The following is a 14,403-nucleotide window of genomic DNA, read 5'->3' on the forward strand; positions in this document are numbered from 1 at the left end:
GCAAGAGTGGGTACTTTCCAGTTTTGACAATCTATGGTTAGAAAGAAACATCTGCATCAAACTGTTCCCTAGAGAACAGAATCCTTGATAAGCACCCTATTCTACATTTCAGCCCTCTGGGATTCCCTTGATTTGCTTCCTTGATGGAGGGGTTTTACGTACATACCACAGCCCTTCATTTGCCTTAGTGTGAGGGGCTTGACCAGCAGCTGTCTTCTGAACTTGAGTACTAATTGTTAAAATCAAAGATTTGGGGAGCTAATGGGTGTAAAGTGCATGGAGATGATTTTATTTTAAGGAAAATGAGACTCAGGCAGGTGACGTCACTTGACCAAGGTGGCACAGTGACAGATTTAGAACTAAAACTCCAGTCTGTGACTCCCATCCAGTGTTCTTTTCACTTCACCATGATGAGATATGATGCTTGACTTCCAACTTTCCTGCAGAGAATTTCCTAGAAGTATTTAAATACATTTTTGTTTTGTTAGTTTCCTTATTATGATGATACTCCCCTAACAACTCTGGAATGGACCTAGGCCTGAGGGATTCAGAGCCAAAGTTCCTGATCAGTTTTTTATCCTCAGGGTCTTCCCTCTCCCAACCTCATTTTGGGTGATTTAACTTCTATGGGGATTAAAAAACAAAAACAAACAAACAAACAAAAACTGTTACAAGGTATATAATCTTAGAAAGCTAATTTCTTCCTTGTTTCTTTTGAAAGGTATATTTAAACATGGAGAGAACAAGTGACGCGTAACAACTCTATGAGGTAGGTACTTTATTATTCCTATTTTCTGATGAAGTAACTGAGGCACGGCCGGGTGCAGTGGCTCATGCCTGTAATCCCAGCACTTTGGGAGGCTGAGGTGGGCAGATCACGAGGTCAGGAGTTCAAGACCAACCTGGCCAACACAGTGAAACCCGTCTCTACTAAAAATACAAAAATTAGCCAGGCATGGTAGTTTGCACCTATAATCCCAGCTACCTGGGAGGCTGAGGCAGGAGAATCACTTGAACCTGGAAGGTGGAGGTTGCAGTGAGCCAAGATTGTGCCATTGCACTCCAGCTCTGGGCAACAGAGCAAGACTCTGTCTTGGAAAAAAATAACAATAATAAATAAACTGAGGCACAAAAAATGTCAAGTAAACTTGCCCAAGGTTTCCCAGCTATATATCAGAATCAGGATTCAAATCCAGGCATCCTGGCTCCAGGGTCTGTGCTTTTAACCAGCACAATGTGTGGCCTCTCTTGTAAGCCATTTTGGCTTCAGCTTTAACCATTCCAGTCATGGGAAGCTCACTGTCTCAGAAGATTCCTGGTTTTGTTGTTGAGCAGCTTCATCAGTTAGAATGTCTTCCCTTTATTTGTTGGTTCAAACCATAGACAGTTGTCCAAAATGGTTTCCTGTTATCTAAACAAGAAAGAGGTACAAAGAAGAGTGATGAGCACAAAGAATAAAATCCCTTAATCTGCTCTGCCTTCACTAAACATTCCTGACCCACCTCCAGTTCTGTGGGCTTCCTGAAAAGACACAAAGTTCCCTCTTTGTCTTGTGTCTTTTGAAAGTAAAGTTCTCACTCTATGTGTTTACACCATGTTACAAGATGGATTAAGATGGCCTACAAAGGTTATAAAAACAATTAAATAGTATAAACTAAAAGTGTATGACATGATCCAGCAACTTCACATCTAGATATTTGTTCTTCAGAAATAGTCACAGAAGGCCATCTGCAGTAGCTCACACCTGTAATCCCAGTACTTCAAGAGGCCAAGGCAGGAGAGTCACTTGAGGCCAAGTACTAGAGGCCAACCTGGGCAACATAGTGAGACCTTATCTCTATAAAAAATCAAAAAATTAGCCAGATATAGTGGGTGCATGGCTGTAGTCTCAGCTACTTGGGAGGCTGAGGTGGGAGGTTGAGGCTACAGTGAGCCATGATCACGCCACCACTGCACGTTAGCCTGGGAGACAGAGAAAGACCCGGTCTCTAAAATAAATAAATAAATAAAAAAAAGTCATAGGTGCTTACAAGGGTAAATATTCAAGTGCTTTTATTGTATATTATAGGCAATTTAAATGTCCATCAATAAGGACATGCCTAACTAAATAATAAATAATAATGGAATACCCTCACTTTGAAATACTCTGTAACTGTTAAAACAAAAAGGTAGGTCTTTATGTAGTAACATGGAAAAATGTCAGTAACATAATGTGGAATTTAAAAAGTAATTTTTGAGCCAGGTGCGGTGGTTCATGCCTGTAATCCCAGAGCTTTGGGGGAGGCAGGGGGATCAATCGATTGAGACCAGGAGTTTGAAACCACCCTGGGCAACATAGCAAGATCCTGTCTCTAAAAAAAAATTAATAATAAATAAAAAAGAATACAAAAAATTAGCCTGGCCTGGTGGTGCTTGCCTGTAGTCCTAGCCATTTGGGAAGTTGAGGCAAGAGGATTCCTTGAACCCAGGAGTTTGAGGCTGCAGTGACCTATGATCACACTACTGCACTCTGGCCTGGGTGACAGAGCAAAATCCTGTTTCGAAAAAATAAATAAAAATTGAAGATGGCCAAATAGGAACAGCTCCAGTCTACAGCTCCCAGCATGAGTGACGCAGAAGACGGGTGATTTCTGCATTTCCAACTGAGGTAACAGGTTCATCTCACTGGAGCTTGTCGGACAGTGGGTGCAGCCCACGGAGTGTGAGCTGAAGCAGGGCGGGGCATCACCTCACCCAGAAAGTGCAAGGGGTCGGGGAATTCCCTTTCCTAGCCAAGGGAAGCCGTGACAGATGGTACCTGGAAAATCGGGACACTCCCACCCTAATACTGTGCTTTTCCAATGGTCTTAGCAAACAGCACACCAGGAGATTATATCCCGTGCGTGGCTTGGAGGGTCCCACTGCCAGGGAGCCTCGCTTACTGCTAGCACAGCAGTCTGAGATCAAACTGCAAGGTGGCAGCGAGGCTGGGGGAGGGGTGTCCACCATTGCTGAGGCTTGAGTAGGTAAACAGAGTGGTCGGGAAGCTCAAACTGGGTGGAGCCCACCACAGCTCAAGGAGGCCTGCCTGCCCCTGTAGACTCCACCTCTAGGGGCAGGGCATAGCCGAACAAAAGGCAGCAGAAACCTCTGCAGACTTAAACATCCCTGTCTAACAGCTTTGAAGAAAGTAGTGGTTCTCCCAGCATGAAGTTTGAGATCTGGGAACAGACAGACTGCCTCCTCAAGTGGGTCCCTGACCCCTAAGTAGCCCAACTGGGGGACACCTCCCAGTACGGGCTGACTGACACCTCATACAGCCAGTTGCCCATCTGAGACGAAGCTTCCAGAGGAAGGATCAGGCAGCAACATTTGCCATTCTGCAATATTCGCTGTTCTGCAGCCTCCACTGGTGATACCAAGGCAAACAGGGTCTGGAGTGGACCTCCAGCAAACTCCAACAGACCTGCAGCTGAGGGTCCTCACTGTTAGAAGGAAAACTAACAAACAGAAAGGACATCCACACCAAAACCGCATCTGTACGTCACCATCATCAAAGACCAAAGGCAGATAAAACCACAAAGATGGGGAGAAACCAGAGCAGAAAAACTGAAAATTCTAAAAATCAGAGCACCTCTGCTCCTCCAAAGGAATGCAGCTCCTCACCAGCAATGGAACAAAGCTAGATGGAGAATGACTTTGATGAGTTGAGAGAAGAAGGCTTCAGATGATCGGTAATAACAAACTTCTCTGAGCTAAAGGAGGATGTTTGAACCCATCGCAAAGAAGCTAAAAACCTTGAAAAAAGATTAGATGAATGGCTAAATAGAATAAACAGTGTAGAGAAGACCTTACATGACCTTACATGACCGAAAACCATGGCACAAGAACTACGTGATGCATGCACAAGCTTCAGTAGCCGATTTGATCAAGTGGAAGAAAGGGTATCAGTGATTGAAGATAAAATGAATGAAATGAAGCGAGAAGAGAAGTTTAGAGAAAAAAGAGTAAAAAGAAACGAACAAAGCCTCCAAGAAATAGGGGACTATGTGAAAAGACCAAATCTACGTCTGATTGGTGTACCTGAAAGTGATGGGGAGAATGGAACCAAGATGGAAAACACTCTTCAGGATATTATCCAGGAGAACTCCCCCAACCTAGCAAGGCAGGCCAACATTCAAATTCAGGAAATACAGAGAATGCCACAAAAATACTCCTCGAGAAGAGTAACTCCAAGACACATAATTATCAGATTCACCAAAGTTGAAATGAAGGAGAAAATGTTAAGGGCAGCCAGAGAGAAAGGTCGGGTTACCTACAAAGGAAAGCCCATCAGACTAACAGCTGATCTCTCGGCAGAAACTCTACAAGCCAGAAGAGAGTGGGGGCCAATATTCAACATTCTTAAAGAAAAGAATTTTCAACCCAGAATTTCATATCCAGCCAAACTAAGCTTCATAAGTGAAGAAGAAATAAAATCCTTTACAGACAAGCAAATGCTGAGAGATTTTGTCACCACCAGGCCTGCCTTACAAGAGCTCCTGAAGGAAGCACTAAACATGGAAAGGAACAACCAGTAGGAGCCACTGCAAAAACATGCCAAATTGTAAAGACCATAGAGGCTAGGAAGAAACTGCATCAACTAATGAGCAAAATAACCAGCTAACATCATAATAACAGGATCAAATTCACGTGTAACAATATTAACCTTAAATGTAAATGGGCTAAATGCTCTAATTAAAAGACACAGACTGGCAAATTGGATACAGAGTCAAGACCCATCAGTGTGCTGTATTCAGGAAACCCATCTCATGTGCAGAGACACACATAGGCTCAAAATAAAGGGATGGAGGAAGATCTACCAAGCAAATGGAAAACAAAACAAAACAAAAAGGAGGGGTTGCAATCCTAGTCTCTGATAAAGCAGACTTTAAACCAACGAAGATCAAAAGAGACAAGGCCATCACATAATGGTAAAGGAATCAATTCAACAAGAAGAGCTAACTATCCTAAATATATATGCACCCAATACAGGAGCACCCAGATTCATAAAGCAAGTCCTTAGAGACCTACAAAGAGACTTAGACTCCCACACAATAATAATGGGAAATTTTAACACCCCACTGTCAACATTAGACAGATCAACAAGACAGAAAGTTAACAAGGATATCCAGGAATTGAACTCAGCTCTGCACCAGGCGGACCTGATAGACATCTACAGAACTCTCCACCCCAAATCAACAGAATATACATTATTCTCAGCACCACATCACACTTATTCCAAAATTGACCACACAGTTGGAAATAAAGCACTCCTCAGCAAATGTAAAAGAACAGAAATCACAACAAACTATCAGACCACAGTGCAATCAATTTAGAACTCAGGATTCAGAAACTCACTCAAAACCACACAACTGCATGGAAACTGAACAACCTGCTCCTGAATGACTACTGGGTACATAACGAAAAGAAGGCAAAAATAAAGATGTTCTCTGAAACCAATGAGAACAAAGACACAACATACCGGAGTCTCTGGGACACATTTAAAGCAGTGTGTAGAGGGAAATTTATGGCACTAAATGCCCACAAAAGAAAGCAGGAAAGATCTAAAATTGACACCATAACATCACAATGAAAAAAACTAGAGAAGCAAGAGCAGACACATTCAGAAGCTAGCAAAAGGCAAGAAATAACTAAGATCAGAACAGAACTGAAGGAGATAGATACACAAGAAACACTTCAAAAAATCAATGAATCCAGGAGCTGGTTTTTTGAAAAGATCAACAAAATTGATAGACCTCAAGCAAGACTAATAAAGAAAAAAAGAGAGAAGAATCAAATAGACGCAATAAAAAATGATAAAGGGGATATCACCACTGATCCCACTGAAATACAAACTACTATCAGAGAATACTATGAACACCTCTACGCAAATAAACTAGAAAATCTAGAAGAAATGGATAAATTCCTTGACACATACACCCTCCCAAGACTAAACCAGGAAGAATTTGAATCCCTGAATAGACCAATAACAGGCTCTGAAATTGAGGCAATAATTAATAGCCTGCCAACCAAAAAAAAAGTCCAGGACCAGATAGATTCACAGCTGAAGTCTGCCAGAGGTACAAAGAGGAGCTGGTACCATTCCTTCTGAAATTATTCCAATCAATAGAAAAAGAGGGAATCCTCCCTAACTCATTTTATAAGGCCAGCATCATCCTGATACCAAAGCCTGGCAGAGACACAACAAGAAAAGAGGATTTTAGACCAATATCCCTGATGAACATCAATGCAAAAATCCTCAATAAAATACTTGGCGAACCGAATCCAGCAGCACATCAAAAAGCTTATCCACCACGATCAAGTTGGCTTCATCCCTGGGATGCAAGGCTGGTTCAATATACACAAATCAATAAATGTAATCCATCATATAAACAGAACCAAAGACAAAAACCACATAATTATCTCAATAGATGCAGAAAAGGCCTTCGACAAAATTCAACAGCCCTTCATACTAAAAACTCTCAATAAACTAGGTATTGATGGGACATATCAAAATAATAAGAGCTATTTATGACAAACCCACAGCCAATAGCATACTGAATAGGCAAAAGCTGGAAGCATTCCCTTTGAAAACTGGCACAAGACAGGGATGCCCTCTCTCACCACTCCTATTCAACATAGTGTTGGAAGTTCTGGCCAGGGCAGTCAGGTAGGAGAAAGAAAGAAAGGGTATTCAATTAGGAAAAGAGGAAGTCAAATTGTCCCTATATGCAGATGACATGATTGTATATTTAGAAAACCCCATTGTCTCAGCCCAAAATCTCCTTAAGCTGATAAGCAACTTCAGCAAAGTCTCAGGATACAAAATGAATGTGCAAAAATCACAAGCATTCCTATACACCAGTAACAGACAAACAGAGAGCCAAATTATGAGTGAACTCCCATTCACAATTGCTACAAAGAGAATAAAACACCTAGGAATCCAACTTACAAGGGATGTGAAGGACTCTTCAAGGAGAACTACAAACCACTGCTCAACGAAATAACGGAGGACACAAACAAATGGAAGAACATTCCATGCTCATGGATAGGAAGAATCAATATTGTGAAAATGGCCATACTGCCCAAGGTAATTTATAGATTCAATGCCATCCCCATCAAGCTAGCACTGACTTTCTTCAAAGAATTGGAAAAAAACTACTTTATATGGAATAAAAAAAAAGCCTGTATAGCCAAGACAATCCTAAGCCAAAAGAACAAAGCTGGAGGCATCACACTACCTGACTTCAAACTATACTACAAGGCTACAGTACCCAAAACAGCATGGTACTGGTACTAAAACAGAGATATAGACCAATGGAACAGAACAGAGCCCTCAGAAATAATACCACACATCTACAACCATCTGATCTTTGACAAACTTGACAAAAACAAGGAATGGGGAAGGATTCCCTATTTAATCAATGGTGCTGGGAAAACTGGCTAGCCATATGTAGAAAGCTGAAACTGGATCCCTTCCTTTCACCTTATACAAAAATTAATTCAAGATGGATTAAAGACTTAAATGTTAGACCTAAAACCATAAAAACCCTAGAAGAAAACCTAGGCAATACCATTCAGGACATAGGCATGGGCAAGGACTTCATGTCTAAAACACCAAAAGCAATGGCAACAAAAGCCAAAATTGACAAATGGGATCTAATTAAAGAGCTTCTGCACAGCAATAGAAACTACCATCAGAGTGTACAGGCAACCTACAGAATGGGAGAAAAATTTTTACAATCTACCCATCTGACAAAGAACTAATATCCAGAATCTACAAAGAACTTAAACAAATTTACAAGAAAAAACCAAACAACCCCATCAAAAAGTGGGCGAAGGATGTAAACAGACACTTCCCAAAAGAAGACATTTACGCAGCCAACAGACACATGAAAAAATGCTTATCATCACTGGCCATCAGAGAAATGCCAATCAAAACCACAATGAGATACCATCTCACATCAGTTAGAATGGCGATCATTAAAAAGTCAGGAAACAACAGGTGCTGGAGAGGATGTGGAGAAATAGGAATGCTTTTACACTGTTGGTGGGACTGTAAACTAGTTCAACCATTGTGGAAGACAGTGTGGCAATTCCTCAAGGATCTAGAACTAGAAATACCATTTGACCCAGCCATCCCATTACTGGGTATATACCCAAAGGATTATAAATCATGCTACCATAAAGACACATGCACAGGTATGTTTATTGTGGCACTATTCACAATAGCAAAGACTTGGAACCAACCCAAATGTCCAACAATGATAGACTGGATTAAGAAAATGTGGCACATATATACCATGGAATACTATGCAGCCATAAAAAATGATGAGTTCATGTCCTTTGTAGGGACATGGATGAAGCTGGAAACCATCATTCTGAGCAAACTATCGCAAGGACAGAAATCCAAACACCACATGTTCTCACTCATAGGTGGGAATTGAACAATGAGAACACTTGGACACAGGGTGGGGAACATCACACACCATGGCCTGTCATGGGATCAGGGGAATGGGGAGGGATAGCATTAGGAGATACACCTAATGTAAATGACGAGTTAATGGGTGCAGCACACCAACATGGCACATGTATACATATGTAACAAACCTGCACGTTGTGCACATGTACCCTAGAACTTAAAGTATAATAAAAAATAATAAAAATAAAACTAACTTATAATAAATAAATAAGAATTAAAAAATACAATTTTAAAAACATAAAATGTAATTTTTGTAACTATATTTGTAAAACGAGTATTTTTATATGGTGTGCATTGCAAAATGATTTGGAAGCATATACTTCAGTTTATTAACAATGGTTACCCCTGGGGTGGAAGTGGTGATAGAAGAGTGAGAGAACTCTCAGCAGTCAAGATCCACCCCCTTACATTTTAGGCTCAAAGGATAAGGGTTTTCTGTGCACCGAGGCTCAGGTCTGACACATCCTGGGTGCTCAACTAATGTCTGTTAAATTGATTGAGAGACTGGCATGTCTTCAGTATGTATTATGTAATTTAAAGTTTATTGCTGGTACAGTGAACAATCATCTTAAAAAAAAATTCCAAATCAATCTTCCCCAAAGTATCAAAATTGCTTGTCTGCTCTTCAGAATACTTTTAACTGTTTTAACGCATAATATGAAGATAAACTCCATATTTGTTCTGGAGAAAATCATTATTGGCATTTTAAAATTGGTGCTTGATGACATCATTTCCATTGTCATCCCGGTGGAGATACAGCAGTTAAAAAAACCCAAAACGTGGAGGCTGTGCACATGTGGGGCAGGGGACATATAATAAATCTCTCTACTTTCTGCTCAATTTTGATGTGATCCTAAAACTGCTCTAAAAATAAGTTTGTGTGTGTGTGTGTGTGTGTGGAAAATAGCTTATACATGTCTACTTTTAAAATACCTTATACATAATCTACTTTTAAGGGGGGTGAGGTAGGAAAGAAGAAGCTGTACGATCAAATAAATATAGTTGATATGAAAAAAAAACCCCAAAAGTTTTTTCCCCTCATTTTAAAAGCTCATCGAAGAAAATGTAGAAAATAAGAAAAAGTATAAAGAAGAAAACAAAGTTTCCTGTAATCCACACTCCAAAGATAATCGCTGTGAAGCTTTAAATGAACTCCTTTCTTGTCTTCTTTGTTTTATCTGCGGCACTTTTTTTTACTACATGTTTTAATTGTGATAAAATATACACAGTGCACCAGCTGGGTGCGGTGGCTCATGCCTGTAATCCCAACACCTCAGGAGGCTGAAGCGGGTGCATCACTTGAGGCCAGGAGTTTGAGACCAGCCTGGCCAAAATGGCAAAACCTCATCTCTACTAAAAATATTAGTACCAAAATTAGCTGGGTGTGGTGGCACGTGCCTGTAGTCCCAGTTACTTGGGAGGCTGAGGCAGAAGAATCACACAAAAAAATTATATGTATAACGCATATACATATATACACAAACACACATACAATGTAAAATTTACCGTTTTAATTATTTCTTCTTCTTCTTTTTTTTTTTTTTTTTTTGAGACGGAGTTTCGCTCTTGTTGCCCACGCTGGAGTGCAATGGCATGATCTCGGCTCACCGCAACCTCCGCCTCCTGGGTTCAAGCAGTTCTCCTGCCTCAGCCTCCCGAGTAGCTGGGATTACAGGCATGCACCACCACGCCCGGCTAATTTTGTATTTTTAGTAGAAGCGGGTTTTTTTCTCCATACTGGTCAGGCTCCCGACCTCAGGTGATCTGCCACCTCGGCCTCCCAAAGTTCTGGGATTACAGGTGTGACCACCACGCCCTGCCATTTTAATTATTTCTAAGTGTACAATTCAGTGGCATTAAGTGCATTCACACTGTGGTGCAACCAGCATGGCTATCCATCTCCAGAACTTTTCAACATCCCGAACTGAAACCCTATGTCCATAAACAATAACTGCCCATTATTCTCTCCCCCAGCCCCTGGCAACCACTCTTCTACTTTCTGTCTCTATGAATTTGACCTTATGTCTCTAAGTACCTTATATAAGTGGAATCATACAATATTTGTCCTTTTGTGTCTTGTCTATTTTATCTTTTTTTTTTTTTTTTTTTTTTTGAGACGGAGTTTCGCTCTTGTTGCCCAGGCTGGAGTGCAATGGCACGATCTCGGCTCACTGTAACCTCTGCCTCTTGGGTTCAAGCTGTTCTCCTGCCTCAGCCTACCGAGTAGCTGTGATTACAGGCGCCTGCCACCACACCCAGCTAATTTTTTGTATTTTTTAGTAGATACAGAGTTTCACCATGTTGGCCAGGCTGGTCTTGAACCCCTGACCTCAGGTGGTCTGCCTACCTTGGCCTCCCAAAGTGCTGGGATTACAGGTATGAGCTACTGCGCCCGGCCATGTCTTGCTTATTCTACTTAGCGTTATGTTTTTAAGGTTCCTCCCTGTTGTAACATGTACCAGAGTCTCCTTCCTTTTTAAGGTTGAATAATATTCCATTATATGTATATACTACATTTTGTTTATTCATTCATCTGTCAGTAGACATTTGGGTTATCTCTATCTTTTGGCTGCTGTGAATAGTGCTGCTATGAACATTGGTGTACAAATATCTGTTTGTGTCCCTAATTTGAATTCTGTTTTGAAAATACCCAGAGTGGAATAGCTGAATCATGTACTGATTCAATGGTTAACATTTTGAAGAACCACCATACTGTTTTCCATAGCAACTGCACCATTTTACATTTTTGTCAGCAGTGCAGAAGGGTTCCAATTTCTCCATATCCACTTGTTATTTCCATTTTTTTTAAAGAATTGAAACAGGGGTCTCGCTATGTTGCCCTGGCTGGTCTTGAACTCCTGGACTCAAGCAGTCCTCCCACCTCAGCCTCCCAAAGTGCTGTGATTATAGAAGTGAGTCATTGTGCCCCACCTATTTTCAATTTTTGATAATTCCTATCCTAATGGATGTGAAGTGGTATCTCATTGCGAGTTTTTTTTTTTCTTTTTTTTTTTTAGACAGAGTCTCACTCTGTCACCCAGGCTGGAGTGCAATGGTGTGGTCTCGGCTCACTGCAACCTCCGCCTCCTGGGTTCAAGTGCCTCAGCCTCCTGAGTAGCTGGGACTACAGGTACATGCCACAACGACCGGCTAATTTTTGTATTTTTAGTAGAGACGGGGTTTCACTTTGTTGGACAGGCTGGTCTTGAACTCCTGACCTCATGATCCACCCGCCTCGGTCTCCCAAAGTGCTGGGATTACAGGTGTGAGCCACCGCGCCCGGCCCTCATGGTGGTTTTGATTTGCATTTCCCTAGTGATTAGTGATGTTGAGCATATTAACTGTTTGTATATCTTCTTTGGAGAAATATCTATTCAAGTCTTTCTCTCATTTTTTAATTGGGCTATTTGGTTTTTATGTTCTTGAGTTATAGGAGTTATTTATATATTCCAGATATTAATCCTTTATCAGATAAATGATTTGCAAATATTTTTCCCCATTGTGTGGGTTGCCTTTTCTCTGTTGATAGTGCCCTTTGATGCACAAAATTGTTTAATTTTGATGCAGTCCATTTTTTCTTTCATTGTCTGTGCTTTTGGTATCTAAGTATACTCTGCCAAATCCAATGTCATGAAACTTTTTCCCTCCATGTTCTTCTAAGAGTTTTATGGTTTTTGTTCTCATATTTAGGTCTTTGATCCATTTTGATTTAACTTTTGTATATGATATAATGTAAGAGTCCAACTTCATTCTTGTGGTTGGGGACATCTAGTTTCCCTGACACCATTTGCTGAAAATATTTTCCTTTCCCTATATGCAGCACTTTTTTGATGCCAAATTTATTCTGACTGGAGCCTAACTAAGCTGCTTCTCTGGGCTGTCCTCCTCCCCAGTGATGTGTGCTCAAGGGATTGCAAAATTATTTGATTGGGAACACAGAGAAAACATAAATTCAAATCTAGGGGGGAAGCATGAAGGCCCAGTAGATCCTAGTGAAAGTGATTACTGAAATATTGACTATAGAGAGCTTACTGGAACCTTGGGTAAACCAGTTTCATTTGTTGTGAAGTAAGGATGATGATAAGAAGATCCACCTTATTTTGTCAAACAATATCATAAATGCTGGTATATTATTATGGCTAAATCATTATTGCAGCTAATGCTTATGCTAAATATACTATGTGCTAAGTGCTATGTGTTAAATGCTTTACAGATGTTACCTCATGTAATACACAGTTTTATGAGGCAGGTACTATCATTTTTACCATTTACCACCTCCGAGCTTCTTCTGTCATCTGTAAAATGAGGAAAATTATATCTACCTTGCAGAACTGTTGTGAGGATTACATACAAATAGTGAACATAAAGGGCTGAACAAAGAACATGCACATAGTAGGTGCTTAACAGATGGTAGCTCTTTTCCTTCAGTCCAGGAAATGATTTCCTTAAGCACAAACTACATTATAAGAGAATTCTGCTTGGTTGCTAGCAATCCTGAATTTCTTCATACTTTTCTTCCAGGTGAATTATAATGATTATACTGGCCAGATTGGAAAAATCTGGGTATCATTTATTTATGTGACTAGAATCCCTTGTAATCACCTACCTGTAAGGCCAAAGCAAAGCAAATGTTTACTATCAGACACTAGGAAGGCTTCTACAAACATTCATCTAGATGTGAACAAGCACCAGCAGCCCTGAAAACAGCTTTGTCTTTTGGTCGAATGTGTTAGTGGTGTTTTGACACTTCTTCATTTTGGCTGATAAAATGTCATTTTCTTAAATTCTTTTTCATTTTACTAACTTTGCTCACCTCTCTTATTTTTAAAAATAATAATTATAGTGAAGATGTACAACTGCCTGGGACCAAACCAGAAGAAGGAAGCAGCACTTAAATTAGTTAATATGTGAGTATAGTCCTTAGTGATTGTAGTTATTCTGAGTCACATTTTCTGGATATTTTTTGGACATTCATTGGATGGATCCAGGCCACATAGCTCCTCTTTAGCTGCAGTTAGTAAATTAACTGGCAATGGAATCAAGTCCTGCTCCTCAGTGGCAGCTGGGCCCTCCCTTGGAGCCTTTCTGCAATCCCCTTTTTTTATTGCTAATTGACTTCCTAATTCCTCATAGCAGCTGTTATAAACCTTTTCCACTCTCCTCCATCTCCTTAATCCCCTCCCTGCTCTCAACACAGTGGCAGGTGATCATGCATCCGTGAACAGTTCTCTTTCCTGCTGCCTTTGGGTTCTTTGCCATCCTCACCTCATCTCCCCAGGGCCCTCGTCCCCAGGTACCCTCTTCTCTGCCCAGGGCAGGCTTCTCCTATTATTTCCTCTTATATAGCTTCAATTTCTCCCCTCTTTTCCCTTGACCCATAAACAAGCTCAAATCTTCCTCGAACTATAGAAGCCTCTACCATGTTTCCCTCAAAGCTAATCCCTTCCTCCTTTCTCTATTGTCAAGCTCTTAGTATTTTTCATTACAAAAGTAATATATATTTATAGTAGAAAAATGGAAAGTACAAATAACTAAACATGTTTCAAACACTTGTAATAACACTTCTGGAGGTAACTACTGAGGTTCACATTCTGGTTTATATCCTTCAAATCTTATTTCTATGCATATATAATATTCATTTATTTCAACATTGAGAGCATTCTGGATGTTATATTTTGTAATCTGACACTTCTACTGTGCCAGTAAGTATTCTACCACATTATTTTTTAATCATGGCATTAAACTTTTCATTATATGGATGCATTATAATTTATTTAGCCATTTTAAACCATAACCACAAGGTTATTCTCAATTATTTGCTATAATTTGTAACAGTACAACCTTTGTGATACATCTTTGCACATATTTCTGATTATTTCTTTAATATAAATTTCTGAAGG

At 40.2% G+C, this 14,403-nt stretch overlaps 1 long non-coding RNA gene across 2 annotated transcripts in view; it reads left to right on the plus strand.

The window, feature by feature from the left end:
• Positions 1-719: 719 nt before the first annotated feature.
• LOC109027411 (uncharacterized) overlaps positions 720-14,403 on the plus strand; it is a 76,926-nt gene continuing 63,242 nt past the window's right edge. The window contains exons 1-2 of one of the 2 annotated variants that reach the window (XR_002006618.3): positions 722-769; positions 13,347-13,410. This is a non-coding gene — a long non-coding RNA (uncharacterized lncRNA). Of the gene's footprint in view, positions 770-13,346; positions 13,411-14,403 lie in introns of both variants that reach the window. The other variant, XR_010130421.1, reaches the window with a different exon arrangement.

This window comes from Gorilla gorilla, chromosome 1 (assembly GCF_029281585.2).
Source record: "Gorilla gorilla gorilla isolate KB3781 chromosome 1, NHGRI_mGorGor1-v2.1_pri, whole genome shotgun sequence".
In the NCBI taxonomy this organism is placed as follows: domain Eukaryota; kingdom Metazoa; phylum Chordata; class Mammalia; order Primates; family Hominidae; genus Gorilla; species Gorilla gorilla.